Genomic DNA, 17197 nt, shown 5'->3' on the forward strand with positions numbered 1-17197 from the left:
TCTAATTCATTGTAATTTATGAGCTGACTTCTCAGATCATTATAGATGGTGAAGAAATAGGTTAATATTTTGCACTTTGTCTTTTCTAGTGACAGAACTGATGTCATGAAAGAAATACTGATTTTCACAAGTGGTTAGCACCTGTATAATATCATTGTTGCAGATGAGTGATTCAAGAATGGATCAGACCTTACCAATTAGCACCTCATCTTCCGACTAGGCACTTTCCAGCCTTCTGGACTGAATATTGAGTTCAACAACTTTAGATCTTGAACTCCCTCCTCCATCCCCACCCCCTTTCCGTTTCTTCCCCCTCCCTTTTGTTTTTTCCAATAATTTATATAGATTTTTCTTTTACCACCTATTTCCATTATTTTTAAATCTATACCTTTTATGCCCTTTTAGTCTTATTTCACCCCACCCCCACTAGAGCTATCTGCACCTTGCGTGTCCTGCTACCCATTCTTAATTAGCACATTCTTTTAGATAATATCACCACCTTCAACACCTCTTTGTTCTTTTATCTGTGACATCTTTTGGTTATCTGCTCCTATCACTGCTTGCTTGTCCCTACAACCACCCCGACTCCACTTCTCTCCCCCACCCCCCTCCCCCCTTAAACCAGCTTATATTTCACCCCTCTCCTATTTTTACTTAGTTCTGTTGAAGGCTCATGAGGACTTGAAACGTCAACTTTATTCTTCTCCGCCGATGCTGCCAGACCTGCTGAGTTTTTCCAGGTAATTCTGTTTTTGTTTTGGATTTCCAGCATTCGCAGTTTTTTGTTTTTATCTTACCAGTTAGCAACTGGGACTTAAATTCTGGGACTGATTCCAGGTCTGTGTTTAAGAAAAGCAAATTAGCACTTCATTTCCTCTGCCCAGGACTGTCCGAAGGAAAGGGTGTGTTTACTGACACTGGAACTGCAGAGAGGCATACTCACCACACATGCAGTTGTACTGCCTGGGACGTGATGTCCCAAGTAGATACCTGCACCAAAAGTGGCAATTTGAATTCAGCCCGAAAAGAACAGTTTTCACCACTTCCCGCTTGCTGCCACCAACCCCTCGTCTTGCTCCCTGCCCCACTCCCAACTCTTTGCTGCCCTTCTCCTAAGCCCTTGCTCGCAGCACACAAAGTTGCGATGGGGGCAACAAGGGAGTGTGGGACTTCAATGGACAAAAGGCACACGACAGTGACATCAGTGCTGGAAGGTGCAAGAGTTCCTGCTCCAGTTCAGTGCCAGGAATTAGTGATTTTTACATGGTGTGCAAACAACTTGTTTTATCTGCTTCAAGGTACGTTATCAAATAAATTTGACAACCAAGCCATGCAAAGATATGGGGGCAAGTGACCAAACCTTTGGTCAAAACATTAGATTTTAAGGAGTATCATAAGGGAGAAGAGAGTAGAGAAGCTGAGAGATATTTAGGAAGGGAATTCTTGAGCTTAGGGCCTTGGCAGCTGAAGGTACGATCACCAACAGAACAATTATCAGGGAACTTCAAGGGGCCAGAATTGGAGAAATGTTGATATCTTGGAGGTCTGTAGTGCTGGAGGGGTTTACAGAGACAGGGAAGGGTGAGGCTGCTGAGGGATTTGAAACAAGGATGAGAATTTTAAAATCAAGGTGTTGCTTAACTGTTGGAGGCCAGAGTAGATCAGTGAGCATAGGGATCATGTATGGACAGGATTTAACCTTGCAGTGGACAAAAATAGTATGTAATTGGCACACAGTAAGGTTCCACAAACAAATGATTTGACAACTTTGCTGGTTGATGGGTGAAGTTTGGCCACTGGTTGGAGTCATATCTGATACAACAGAAGATGGTTGCGTTTGTTGGAAGCCAATGATCTCAGACCCAGGACATCGTAACATGAATCTCTTGGGGTAGTGTCTTAGGTCCAACCGTCTTCAGTTGTTTCATCAGTAACCTTTCCTCCACCCTAAGGTCAGAACTAAGGATGTCCATTGATGATTGCACAATGTTCAGCACCATTCATAACTCCTCAGATACTGAAGCAGTCCATAACCGTATGCAGCAAGACACAGACAATATTCAGGCTTGGGCTGACAAGTAACAGTTGCACTACACAAGTGCTAGGCAATAACTATCTCCAACAAGAGAATCTAACCATCCCCCATGACATTCAATGGGACTACCATGGCTGAATACTTTAGTTATCACTGACTAGAAACTGAACTGGATCAGTCACATAAACACTGTAGCCACAAGAACAGATCAGAGGCTGGGAATTCTGCAGCAAGTAACTCACCTCCTGACCAAAAGTCTGTCCACCATCTACAAGGCACAAGTCAGGAGTGTGATGAAATACTCTCCACTTATCTGGATGAAGGCAACTCCAACAAGAAGCTCAATACCATCCAGGACAAAGCAGCCCACTTGATCGGCACCCCATCCAGCACCTTAAACATTCACTCCCTCCACCACCGAAGCACAGTGGCTGTAGTGTACACTATATACAAGCAGCGCTGTGGCAAACTCACCAAGGCTCCTTCAATAGCACCTTCTAAACCGTAACCTCTACTACCGAGAAGGTCAAGGGCTGCAGATGCATGGGAACACCACCAACTGCAAGGACCCCTCCAAGTCACACACCATCTTGACTTGGAACTAAATTGTTGTTCCTTCACTGTCACAGGATCAAAATCCTGGAGCTCCCCTCGTAGCAGCACTGTGGGTGTACCTGCACCAGTTTGAGAAGGTGGCTCGTCACCACCTTCTCAAGGGTAATTAGGGACGGGCAACAAGTGCTGGCCTTGCCAACGATACCCACATCCCAAGAAAAAGTAGAAAGAAAATGCTAGTTAATATGGGGGATGAACGCTGCAAAATGTCTTTGATCAAAAGCAATTTTAAATTTTTCTACAATTTCGCTAAAACATTTAGACATATTGAACACTGCCAGTCATCCACATGTAAAATTTCCCAATGTGGCAGGAAATTGTGGCCCCACAAGAAAACCAAAGGCATCATCTCAGAATGACCATGAGCACCGTTTTGCTGCTACCACCAGCATCTTTCCATTTCTATTCCTAATGTCTGCATCTTTGAAGCTTTTAATCCGATGTAGCTCAAAAGATACAATTTGTTAGTTGTACATGCAGCTGCAACAAATTGAGTGTATCTGCTCAACAGGTTCTTTGAATTTGTTGTGCATGTTTTTAACGCAATGAGATAGCGCAGAAGGGATCTCGTCAGCCATCCATTGTTCACACTGTCATCTTCTTCCAAATTTCTTTACTATTCAGTCTTTCCTATTATGAATATTCTGGAGCTTGGGCTTGTTGAAGCTGTAACAGTTGAGTCCTGAACACACAAACTTATCCTTTCCATTTTTATTTGGTGGTTCCATAATTTCATAACATTTCTTCACAAGTTGCTCATTACTTCTCAATTCTTCCACTCTGCTGCTGAGAATCACTCAAATTATTTAAGCAATGACAATTATTGGTCTGTTCAGCACAATATGCTTTTTCCAACAATCAAAATTAGCTTTTTTCCTTCTGCATGTTCCCACAGGTGACAGTAACAGTATAAAAATTATTAAAATAGCATCTGCAACAAAAAACCATTTTCAGGTGCCTTTTTGATCAGGATCTAACAAACAGGAGAGGGTGAAAAAATATTAAGGGATAAGACATGGTCAAAGATCTGAGTTTTAAGGAGGCTTTTGTTAGGTGGGACCAACCTGGAGCAGTTTGGAGAACATGCTCTTGAATGTGAGACGAATTGTTTGAAGGCTCCGTCAGTGATAATTGAAGTGTAGAGAGGAAGTATCCATAATCTTGAGAGGAAAGGCTGGACTATGAAAGAAAGGATTAGAGGTTGGAGGGAACTGCAGAGGTAAGAAACAGTGAAGTTGCATATGTATGAAGGAATGAAAACCAATGAAGGGCATCAGGAAAAAGGAATGACAGATGAAGAGGATTTCCTGTGAGATGGGATGCGGCTGGCAGAATTCCAAAAGAATCGAAGCTTATATAGTATAGGGTGCAGGTTTGGGCAATGCTGGAAGGTTGGAAACGTTAAATCTGACGATCACAAAAACCAGCAGAAAAGTAGCAGTGTTTTATAAAACAGCAGAAATAATGTCTTGACATGCTTAAACATTCCAAAGATGATTTTTTTTTAAAAAATTCATTCACGGGATGTGGGCTTCGCTGGCTGGGCCAGCATTTATCGTCCATCCCTAGATGCCCCCAAGAAGCTGGTGGTGAGCTGCCTTCTTGAACTGCTGCAGTCCATGTGGTGTAGGTACTGTTAGGAACACTGCTGTTAAGAAGGGAGTTCCAGGATTTTGACCCAGCGACAGTAAAAGAACAGTGTTATATATCTAAGTCAGGATGGTGAATGACTTGGAGGGGAACTTCCAGGTGGTGTTCTTGTGTCTGCTGCCTTTGTCCTTCTAGATGGTAGTGGTCAGGGGTTTGGAAGGTACTGTCTAAGGAGCCTTGATGAATTCCTGTAGTGCATCTTGTAAATGGTATACACCGCTGCTACTGTGCATCAGTGATAGAGGGAGTGAATGTTTGTGGATGTCATGTTGATCAAGTGGGCTGCTTTGTCCTGGGTGATGTCAAGCTTCTTGAGGCAAGAGGAGGGCATTCCATCACACTCCCGACTTGTGCCTTGTAGATAGTGCACAGGCTTTGTGGAGGCAGGAGGCAAGTTACTCTTTGCAGGATTCTTAGCCTCTGACCTGCTCTTGTAGCCACAGTATCCAAATGGCTGGTCCAGTTCAGTTTCTGGTCAATGGTAACCCTCACGACATTGATAGCGGGGGAATCAGTGATGGCAATGCCATTGAATGTCTTGGGGCGATGGTTAGATTCTCTCTTCTTAGAGATGGTCATTGCCTGGCACTTGTGCAGCACAGATGTTACTTGCCACTTGTCAGCCTGGATATTGTCCAGGTTTTGCTGTACTTGGACATGGGCTACTACAGCATCGGAGTCACGAATGATGAACATTGTGCAATCAGTGAACATCCCCACTTCTGGCCTTATGATGGAAGGAAGGCCATTGATGAAGGTGGTTGGGCCAAGGACACTATCCTGAGGAACTCCTGCAGTTATGTCCTGGAGCTGAGATGACTGACCTCCAACAACTGTAACTATCTTCCTTTGTGCTAGGTATGACTCCAGCCAGTGGAGAGTTTTTCCCGATTCCCATTGACTCCAGTTTTGCTAGGGCTCCTTAATGCCACACTCAGGTGAATGTGAATAACTAGGAACTTTTTAATTTTAAAAACACTTATTGATGTCAGAGCTGTATGGCAAAGCAATTTATTCAGAGGAATTATCAAACTATTTGGTATAATAACAAGTCCTCACTTAAACACTGTAGATGTGTTCCTAGAAAATCAGACTAAATGAAGTGATTTTAAGTGAATTATAGGTTCCCACAGGAATCAGTAGTAAAGCAGTTTTAAGACTCACTAGTTTTTCTTCTTATGCAGTTCTTTGGGCTCAGGGTTGCCTTGCTTCCACTCTGGTTTGATGGGTTCTGGAGGTGGCTGTTAAGTCCAATGTGTGATCTGCAGACTCGGCCACATGTGAGGCAGGTGTTGTTTGGAGGCTTTTGTACTGACTCCGCCGACTTGACTTTGTCTCTGTGTGTTCCCAATGAAGTCTGTATTCGTTGCCTTCCTGAATGAACTTTCTGCCATTTTGTTTGGTTGCCATGAGTCAGTGGAGATGTTTGACCTTCTTTGGGATGCTTTGAGATCATTCCTAAAAAGTCTTTTAGTGGAGATGGCTTTGAGCAATTAGCACCTATAGGCTGGGCATGTTGATTTGGTGCAACCTTGCTGTTGCACTGCCTTTCTTGCCACAGGATTTGGAGGATCTTTCAAGCACACTGCCTGTGATGCTTTGAGGTAAATGCTGCAGGCTTTCCAAATCTCAAAAACATAGGTGGGAGTGCGGACATCACTGCTGTCTGGTGAACCATGACCTTGGTCTGGAGATCCTGGTCCTCAAATGCTCTTACCCTCAGTTGGCTGAACAATGAACTGGCACATTGTAAGTGATGAAGAATTTCATTGCCAATGTTTGCCTTCATCAAGGGGTGGCTGGCAAATGGTCTAAATTGATCTTAATCAACAGGTGTTGTTGCGCTGTGGGAACTGATTGTAAGAGGGCCTTTGTTTTCTAGGTGTTGCTGATGGGAAGGCTCATTTTCTTCTCATGCATGTTCTTACTAAGTGCAAACACAAGTGTCTTCTGCTTATAAAACGACTGAAGTTGGAGTGACTGCGGTTTGGATTTGAAAGTGATATAGATTGAATAGCCAGGCCCTGGAGTTAATGGATGAAAGGCTACAATTGTCAACAACCTTGAAAAATTTATCCAAGGGCTGTTGGATGGTTTTCTTTTTCCTCTACCAATAGATCATCTTGCAGAAGTTAATTTCATCATCCTGCTCACTTTAGCAGGATTTTTCAATTTGGGTCACCCCCCCCCACCCCCCATGAAGATTTCCACTGCCTCTTCCATGAGTTGGAAAGCTTGCGACAGTCATTTTGTTGACAAAATTTGAGGGAGGATGGTGTTTCAGCAAAGTCTTCCTCTTCAGTTTGTTGACTCTCTATCTGTATTAAGTCTTCATTGGGCAATTCCTCTCCATGATATGCAAGCAATTTCACCTTGTCAACCACACCACTTCATTTTTTTTGCCACTAAGAACAGCATTCAGATGATTTTTTGCAGCTTTAAATGCTGACGCCATGTTTTCTTTGGAAACGGATGTTTGCTGTGGCATACACTTCCAATACAACCCTGTCGCATCAACTTTTAAAAACTTGTTTTGATGAGTAGCCATATTCTTCAAAGATGCTCAAGTTGGCAAGGAATTCAACAGCCACTCATGTATTGGCACTATCCACTTCGCCAGTCACTTTAAGGTTGTGCAGATAGAAACGCCTCTTGAAACATGTGAACCATCCACAACTAGCATTGAAATTTTCTGACACAGGAATTCTCAGCCTGCTCATTCTCTAAATCCTCACACAGAATTTTGGCTTTTGCTTGCAAGACCATCAAACTAAGAAGCACCTGGCAGTCATTTTGGTCTTCAATCCAACTGCCAAAAGTCTTTCTATATTTTCAATTATGCTATTTCTAGTCTGACTCACTCTGCCAGCACTTAAAGGTTCAACACTTTGCACACTTTCTCACCAACACATACATTTTGTGTATCCCACAAACTCTACCAATATCGACTACTCATTCTCCAGCACCGAGACTCTTTAAAGATTCCAATTTCACTGCACGGCCCCAATTACCACCACATTCCTATTAACTCCCCTTGCCTGAATGGCTTCCTGTACCTTGGTTTGCCCACCCATCCTGAAGCCACCACTTTCATCCATACAGACTGCACGAACCTTGAACCTGATGGATAATTGCAAAGGCTAAGGCTTCTCCACTTCTACCTTCCGAGTCCCCATACCTGCCTCACTTGCAGTGCAGTCACTCTCTCCTGTCCCTGACCACTGACCAAATCAGAAGACCCTATCCTAAGGGGTGTGGTACAAAGTGTTCGAGTAACTTTCTCCCTCCCTTACGCATTGTAGTGTCTGCAGCTTGGCCTCCAACTCAATGACTCTGAGCCAAAGCTCAAGCTACAGTCACTTATTGCAGATGTGTTAGCTCATTCTCTGGGTGTGATCAACCCGGCGTCCAGGAACTCTCACATTCTGCAGTTGCAACACATCATCTGCCCTGTCATCTTTATTACTTGTTAATTAATTTATTAATTATAATTAATAAACACTGCTACTCCCAATAACCTTTACTACTGCTAGAAAACCTCAACTAAAAGCTTTACAATTATGAAGAAATTACATACGTTTAAGATAAACAAGTTAAATATTCACCCATCACAACCGTTTTCCTGCAATGTCACACATGGATTTCTCTCAGAATGTGGCCGCTCTGCTCCAGAGCCACAGATTGGACTAGATTGGATAGCTCTTCTAGTGGTGATTACTGCCTCCAGGTCCTCTTCCCCCACAATTTTTTGAATTAATTCTACTGTCCTAAAGTTTACCAATTTAATTTTCCCTTGACTCTGTAGAAGTATCAAAGGCTGAAAATCTCTGCAATCCAATGCAACTCAAAATTCAACTTTATTGATAAATCTGCCATATATCCATTTAACCTGCCCTTGGGTAATCATTTGGTAATGTTTCTTAGACCCTGAAAGATTGGTTCAGAAAATTTTAATGTAGTTAAACATGTATACTGTAAATTTACAATGGTTCAGCAGACTCTGATCAGGCTTCAAGGCCTTTATTACTTATTAAATCATGATATACATTGTGCCACGCAAAAAACATCTATACATTTTTTAAAAATTAGTCAAATGTTCCCCCTCTGCAGTTTTCAATGTTAATGGTGTCTGCAATGCCTACAAGTAGCATATGATGAGACTTTCCCAACCTAATGCACTTCATTAAAATTTCAGGCAACGTGTTTGCCAGTCACAATACTTGTGACGCTCATTCACATTTATTAAAAGGCTTGCATTTTTATATGGTTTTAAAAACAAAATTTACAGTTGCCTGCTGTTCCAAATGCTAGGCACCAGGGAATGCTACGTAGCACTTTTGTCATATTCTCAGCTTTAAATCTTGGCCTGGACTTAAAAATTTATTCTCAGAAAGCGAGTGTCAAAGCCATCGGTTAATGTCAATCCCTAGTTGCCAAGGTGGTGGTGGTGATGGGTCAGCATCTTGAACCTCTGTTAGCAGCTACAACTGAGTGCATTCTCCAACCCTATAATCCTCCAAGACCTCTGCCATTTGAATTGTCCATCTTGAATTTCCATCGCCCTACACTTGCAGTCAATGCCTTCAGCTGTCTAAGCCCTTAGTTCTGAATTTCCCTCCCTAAACCCCTCTGCCTCTCTCTCGCTCACTCCTGTAAAGCGCTCCTCAAACCATATCTGACAAAGTTTTTAGTTGCCTCTCCTAAAATCTCTTTATGGTTTTGCCAAATTTCATCTGATAACGCTTCTCTGCGGCTCCTTGACACATTAAAGACACCATATAAATGTAAGGAGTTGTTGAGGGGTTTGCTAGGCTACTTCAGGAGGCAGTTGAGAGTCAGCCACACTGTGGCAGCAGTGAGTCATATATAGGCCAGACTGGGTACGGTTGCCTTCCCTAATACGACAGCTTTATTATTACTTTTACTGATACCATTTTTTTCCATTTCCACTTTTCCTGTTAAACTGAATCAGTCACCTTAGATTTCTGCTGCTTAAGGCAAGCAACAAGGAATTTTAAATATTTAAATTTGTTACCTTCCACAGAGGATGCCTGATCTGTTGAGTATTTCCAGCTTTATCCGGTTTTTTTACCCCTACTTAATTCCCCCATGCTAATTCAAGGATGCTGACACTGGTGCCCAAATTGCCACCCAAGCTTAGAACCATATGGGGAGCTGCATGATCTGGATGCATCATTAGATGAGTTCAATTAGTTTTCAAATGGAATTTGAACAAATGCATATTTAATATTTCACTCGTTACACCAAGGCATAAAATTCAGTAACTTGGTAGAACCAATCTGCAAGATATCACCTTTCATTTGACAACTCAATTCATCCATTAATCTGCAAAGTGTTGGCTCGATTATCTGAGCTCGGTATTCAAGGAGAAAAAGAACTAGCCATGGTGCAGAAGGTTTCTCTATAGAAATTTAACAGCAGTAGAGAAACTCATGGAAACGAAACAAATTCTCACAGCTGCAGTGAGTGATCGACACTTAGACTGGAAACTGGCTTTTTCCACAAGGTTTTATCTTTTTAGTGTATTGCACCCTTTTAACATCTTGTCAAGAGTTGGAAGCAATTCAATGGATCCAGGAAGATAAGGAATTCCAGTGAGGCAATTTATGGAGTATGAAAGTTCAACAATTGGGGGAAAAAAGTCTTGAAAATGATTTGGTTACCTGTCCCCATATTCAACTATTAAAGCCAGTACTGCACATAGGAACTTGAGCATAATCACAGTTTGGATGCAGAAGGTCATTCAAACCATTTAAATCCACCAACCCAGAATGATCCGGAACTTCTCCCATTGCAAAATCTAAATGGTTCCTGGATTTTTGGTTCTACTACACTTTTCTGGAAGTCTATTCCACACATTGAATAGATATTGATGCGAGATTAAGTACTTCCTAATATTGGTCATAAATATAACTTCAACTAACTCAAATACATATTCTCTTTTTCTACAATCATATTTTAATATGAACTGGTATTCCAGATTACCTTTTCCATTCTCTTACCTATCTTGCACACCTTGTCACTTCTCAGAGGACTCCTTTCCAGGTAAAACACCAGGGATTGGCATCATGGCTCTTATCTGCACTCCCTCCATTACATTAATACCTCCTCCATGTCTTGATAGCTATTACTGCAAGCAGTTGTGGTCTCATTAGGCCACTATACAGTTTGACCATAACTTCCACCACCTTGTATTCGGTTGTTTCAGCTTTAATGCTTGCGGTTCTGCACCAGTTAGACATGTCTAGTGTTAAGCCTTCAAAGACACCCTGGTCTCTTTAGTTTCATCCAGGTTATTTTAACTGCAACTTGAAAAAGTGTATTGCTTATTTTCCTCCTTACTTGGCTCTGCAATTTTATGCATTATATTTCACATGCAAATGTCTTGTGCACACATTTCACACACTGCATCTGGAGGCAGCTCAAAATTTACAACTGACCCTCCTAGAATGATACTGACTGCAAATCTGAAGATTTTGCATTGAGTTATTGGAATCTAGATCATTTATGTAAGTTAGGAACAGCAGTGATTCCAACACGGAGATGTGCAGTCCCCGACTTGGATCTACACCATCCCACCCGGATGTAATTCCTCCAACATCTGTCAGCCAGTTTCTTACTCAGTCGCATGGCTTACCTGGCATTTAATAGCATTTCATTTAGAACTTGGTCAAACCCCTTTTGATAGTCTAGGTACACTGTCATACACTTTCCATAGCTCACTTATGACACTGCTTCCTCAAAGAGAGAGAGAGGTTAGTGGTCAGACAGGATCACCTCCTTCAGAAATGATTGTTTACCCAACACCCTTCAAACTAAAAAAGAGCAAGATCCTAACATAGCACAGAACAGAAAACATATTTGAAGGAAATATTATCCAACTGCACAGGAGCACATGTAACTGAAACAGATTAATAACTGTATTAAGTGTAAGAAGAAAAGCATTCACCCTTACAGCAGGGGCAAGGAGGAAGGTTTCTGTGACTAGTGCATGTCAAGACTGGATTCAGAAGGATTGCTTCCAGCAATGTTACTCTTCAACTTAACTGCATTTTGTTGCAGAATTTCAAAAAGAATGATGCACTATAATCATTCAAAGTAGCTTAAAAACTGTAAAAGCTGAACTTAACAATGGATGTTTTACAGAAATGGTTGATAGAATATTTAGTGAGTAGTGACATTTTTAGTAAGATTTCTAAAAGTCATCGCATGCAGGACGTAAAAGAGAAAGGAAAGAAAATTACAACACAGCATATGTGAAAATATACTGTCTCAAGGGCAGGTGAAACAACAAACTCATTGCATAATGTGCCAGCACTCAGTGCCAGTCAATGCCTTAAAGCACTTTTACACTCATTTTTATTTCACCTATAAATTGCCAACCTAAAACTACATGATGATGTAAGCAATGGAAAAACAAAGCACACTATTCCACATTCCACTCTAACGCCTAACACTAAAATGACTACTAATTATAGTGCCATTCACAATTCATGTTTTGCACTGAAGAACCTCAAGAAAACATGGAGCAATGAAATGTAATCAAAATTCTGGTTTCTTTTTGATTAAAACATACCAGGAATCACAACCCTAGGTTATGATCAGAATATCCGACAGGAATGGAAGTAGATCGAGTGTGAAATAGCCACTCAAAGAATCTAACTGCAAGTTAGCGGATATTCTTATGCACACCAACAGGGAGCAGCAATGAGGCTGTGAATTGTAGACAGTTGGTACTTCAGTAAATGCTTCTAGAATTTTCTGGCAAAGAAAGAATTTGATTCTGTATGTTAGATACAACAGCAGCAAAGATAAAGGTTTGGCCGCATTAAAGCTTCTTTCCCTCCCTAAAATTACAAAGCCAAATTTGAAACATCCTGTTTACCCAACCTCTGCTGATACCGATGTTGCACGATAAGAATAATATAGAATTGATTCCTTGTCACACTGTTGTTTTTCACAATCCATTGTGCGCATTTTTCAGGAATTGAGAGAGTCAGACAGCCAGCCACTAGAGACGACCTGAGGGCACTGGCCACCGGAAAGAGGTGGGGCCTACAGAAATAAAAAGGAATGGCCTGAGCTTCGCTTTATATGGCCTGTTTTCCCCAGTGTTTACTTGGGTAGCACTTTCTGCCTCATTAACCGCTAGGTTTCAAGACACAACAGACATGTGGCCATTTTCATTTAATTCGGCAAACATCATAAGCATTCTGAATACACTTGTGACAACAGATATTGGCTCTGGCTGATAAAATATTTTACTCCATTAGGTATGTAATTTAATAACGCAAAGTTCTTCAGTTAACACATGGAGCAGTAGCAAATAAAACTGAGGTAAAAGATAGTCTGTATCAGGAGTTCCTTTTATACCACACTAATGACGCACAGCCCTTTTACTGGATTGGTCTGGCAAGTTTATTTTGCACTTGTCAATAGCTGCACAAGACTCATGTACCAGGAGAATGCAGCACTTATGATGGTACAAACTGAAAACAACAAAAGAAGCAAGATTCACACACAGCAAAATCATTTGGAAGAATCTATGTTTTTTAAATTGACTTCCAAAACAATTCCTTTGTAGTAACTGGCTATTTTTACATTGCACTCAATTGCTAAATAAAGCATTGAGATTAATTCCCAAAATTGACAGTCAAGCATCTATTTTGTGGCAGGTAAAGTTAATTTTATGAAAAAAATGCAACATTTACCAAGAAAGCAAATTTTAATTAGTGATTCTCAAAGAGGTTTGGTACAGTTATGACAGATAGTGACTCCCCATCTTAAGCTTCACCTGACTTTAGAATCATACTATTAGATTTACCAAATGTCTTTCTTTCTCCCCTCAATTGCTTCCTGTCACTTAACTTCAGTTTCATAATCCTAGTGCTCAAATCCAGTAGTCAGTTCCTGTTCTCTAAAGTGCCTCATTAGACACTTAATTTGTCCCAATATCGTGCTGAATGAAATCTTTTCTTCTATCCCTACAATGTACTTTGTACCCTTGAAAATTTCTTCATCCTGCCTGTTAACTCACCCACTAGTTTCTCTTGAGAAAAGTGTATAGATGGAATGCCATCTAACCGGTTTCCGTCCGACCCCCACCCCCAGTGGGGGGTTACCTTATAACCACCATTTATATGCAGCAAAATGAACAATTCACAATCCTAACCTTTGGAGCTGGAAGTATTATTTTACAGTCAATAGGTTAGTTAACTTGCTATATGCGACTAATGTGATGTAAGCAAGGGAATTTTGAACAGCTGCACAAGATAAACACAAGAGTGCGCAAAACTGGCCAAAAGATCTGCAGAATCGTTTCTGGTCCTGTCCTTCCCATGTAACACATGGGATCTCAAGTTGATATTCAGGTATGAAAAAATTTCATCTGTGATAGGATTTAACTGCAAAATGGGAAGTGGCCAAGTTTTATTTTTAAATAGGTCATTTCCCCTTAACAAATGTGCAACAAACCCTGTAGCCATATAATCTCCTCTGGTTGTCTGCCCCTCATAGTGACACCAGAGGGCAATCTTGCTCACCAGCTACATGCCAGTTTTCACCAAAAAAGTGTATCTGAGCATGAGTGCATCAGTTGCTGGAATTTTTAAAAACATTGTTTTTTTTTTAATATGCATATACAGGGCATATGAACTGTTGAACAGGATGAACAAACTGTATCCTTAGACAGAGGCTAGTTCAAACACACAACATGCTTATTTTTGAAAAGGAACCTGACTTGCTTCCTATAGGTAGTGCTCTCACTGTTTACTTAATCAAAAGAAACTAAGTTCTCTTACATTCTAAATTTGTTACATGCTATTTACTTCAAGGGGAACTCCTTTAGGTTTTTTAAAATCTCTGCAATAATGCATAAGCAATCATCTCTCATTGGTAGTTTAAAACCATATATTGTGAAACGGCAAAAGAAGTTTTTGCACATTTTGTTATTTGGTAAACAGGTCTTTTGGGTAACATGAAGTGAAATGCTGCAGAACATGCAACAGATCTTTCAAGCTGAGCTCACCATAATATAGCAATTGCCAATCATTGTTTCAAAACTTTTGCAATTCACCAACATTTGTGCAAGTCTTCCTCATGAGGTGTCGTTTTGAGTGTATAAATTGTGTTTACATTCACTTAGTAATTTAGACAATCAGGGAGATGAGCTCCTTTTTGTCCTTGGATGGGACAAAGGTCATGAGGCAAGGATTATTTCCATAACATTAATCTTAATGTCATAAGTGAATTCTGCTACTGTTAAGAACCGTGAAATTTATTCTATAATCTGTAAAATATTCTGTAATCTTGGCCTTGTAATTTGAAGGAGATAAAAGGGAAATGCTAAACAATGATCATCCATCTGCCCTCCAACACAAACATGGGAAGGCCTGCCATCATTGGTAGATAAAAATCTTCCTTCTGGGCTATTTACGGTAATCTATTTTACTGCAGTCAACAATTCCTGCAATATGTCGTGTCACAAAAAGGCCAAATAATCGAGTGCTTAAGAAATCTGCATTTTCATAATCTGCAATGCATTCAATCAAATTTTAATTGAAAAAAATTCACATGTCTCCATGCTGACATTTAAGTTCTCACTTAAAGCAAATCCAAACACTGTTTTCCTGCCTTGCTGTTAGATTACGAAAGATCCGCCAGTGAGGGCTCTTCATTCAAAAGCTGATTAAATTCTCAAACAAGAAAAAAAGATAGTGCAAGCAACATCTTAAATCACTGCCATTTCAAAAGCAAGTTCACAGTTAACAGCTTTGTGTGAATCAGTAGTGTGAATCAGTAAACTCAATTAAAGTTAAATCAGCATAAAAATACCAGTTTAGAGAGATGGGGGTAACTGAAAACAAACAGCGGACATTGGTTACAGGTAATCATGCTACTAATCATCCGCCAAGTTTTCCCAGCTAACCATGTTGAGCCTTTGCTCCCCATTTCCACCCCCCAACTATTTTAACATTAGTGAAAAATGCTGCCAAAATTTGATCCCAATTAAATCGGTTTCATCCATCCCATGATGCATCATGCATACTCTTCCAATTTTTCAATCCTTGTTTGCTGCACGTGATAAAATTACTTTAAAATGGGGATCAATGGAGAAATAATCACTGCCCCAATTCCTCATTGTTTGAAATAACAGAACTGCTGTATTTGTTAATTATTTAACTGGTTCGATGCATCCACGCCAGAGCTCTAATCTTGAAGTATGGAAAACGCTTTTATGTCAAAGTTAAATTTCCCTGATTGTGTACATAATTTTTGGATAAATGTAATTTGCAAAATATATGCGCCAGAAAATAAGCTTTAAGAAATTTCTTCATTGTGGAAAGACAAATGTAAAAATACTGGACATACCCATGAGGGAGCCCCCTGCAGCCATTTTGTAACTCAGTCTCAGCAACAGCAGCAAAAAGACCTCACCTTCTTTGAAGTCACAGCACTGGGTGGGGGGAGGGATGAATACCTGCTGTCTGATAGGTCTGCATAATCAAGCCAGCAACAGCCAATAAAGGAACTGCTCAGAGCTGAGCAATCAGCAGTAAGCCCTGCGAAGTTCGCCTGGCAACAGACTGAGGGGCAAAGGAGGTGATTATATGGTAATGAAAGGAGGGTGTGAAAAAAAAAAGAGACATATTGCTGGAAATCTGAAGACAATCATCAGAATCTGATAGCTTGAGCCAGTTACATAAATTGGCTGCTTTTAAAATATAAACGATCACAAGAATAAAAAAACCCTTTCCCAACCTGGTTTACTCGAACACACCTCTGTCCACTGCAGTAGAAAAAGCTTCGCTAATCAATTAACACGATTAGAAGAAGCTACATATCTTTGCACAGGGATAGCATGCTGCATATAGAATATCATTCTGGATGCAACAGCTCTCTCATCACCTTAAAATTTCCCCATGAAAAACAACGTTTAGTCTTTAAACATGCCATGAGGTCAGACCATATTTGTCAAAACAGCAGCTAATACTATACCTGTTCTTCACAGTTCCCTTATGACATTAACTGAGTGGCCCACGGATGCAATTCAAAAACACAATTACCTCAAATAAACATACAGCCTCCCTCGCTGTCTCTTCTCCTCCCATCCACAATAAATACGAATTACACTTGTACATTCAAGAGCATGGGTGGCAAAGGAAGAACGAGAAAGAGACGTGAAAACATCTAGGGTATAGAATCATTTTCATATTCCATTTTCATAACCACCCATACCCCACAAATTTTCCTATAGAACACTATTAGTTAGAGTCACTAACATTTGAAGATGTGCCCAATCACAAACAAACATTCATGGCTCTTTTAGAAAGCAGTCATCCTATTTTCACTTGGATGCCTCAAGGTTACTTACTCCATAGCTATCAAAATTACTCGATGAATAGTCTTGTACACGAAAAAACTGTCACTCCCTGCAGCAGGCGTTTCTAGTGAACTTAGTCAAATTAACTTGCCGCACCATATGTTGATATTGAAAATGTGCTTTCTGACATAACTGTTGGGGCGCTGACCAGTTTGGCTGCACGACGGAAGACAGACGCCCTAACCCTCTGGACAACATATATAGAACCCATGTAATTACCAGATAGTCATATGCATTAAAACAAAGCTGCCATTATAATTACTGCAAAATCTGTTGTTAACTTTTATTTTTATTCCTAGCTGCATTGATCAACACTCTAGAACAACATGAATGCAAAGATAGTTACAAATGTTCATGCATGTGTGATATATAATTTTATTCATACACACGTTTTGCTTTAATGTCCAAAGCTAATAAACCACACCACTGAAGGACCTGAATCCATTACATGTACCTTTATAATTCTCCTTCAGTCAGTTTGAGGTGATACCTTA

The 17197-nt window shown here is 40.5% G+C and overlaps 1 protein-coding gene across 7 annotated transcripts in view; it reads right to left on the reverse strand.

Annotated features, from left to right (window-relative positions):
• The window catches only part of LOC121271729 (activating transcription factor 7-interacting protein 1-like), a 183916-nt gene that overhangs the window by 94574 nt on the left and 72145 nt on the right, over positions 1 to 17197 (reverse strand). Inside the window, exon 1 of one of the 7 annotated variants that reach the window (XM_041177927.1) lies at positions 15692 to 15711. The exons of the other annotated variants lie outside the window; for them this stretch is intronic. The gene's annotated coding sequence lies outside the window, so the exon portion shown is untranslated. Of the gene's footprint in view, positions 1 to 15691; positions 15712 to 17197 lie in introns of those variants that run through there. 7 annotated transcript variants of the gene reach the window in all.

Source organism: Carcharodon carcharias, chromosome 31, assembly GCF_017639515.1.
Source record: "Carcharodon carcharias isolate sCarCar2 chromosome 31, sCarCar2.pri, whole genome shotgun sequence".
In the NCBI taxonomy this organism is placed as follows: Eukaryota; Metazoa; Chordata; class Chondrichthyes; order Lamniformes; family Lamnidae; genus Carcharodon; species Carcharodon carcharias.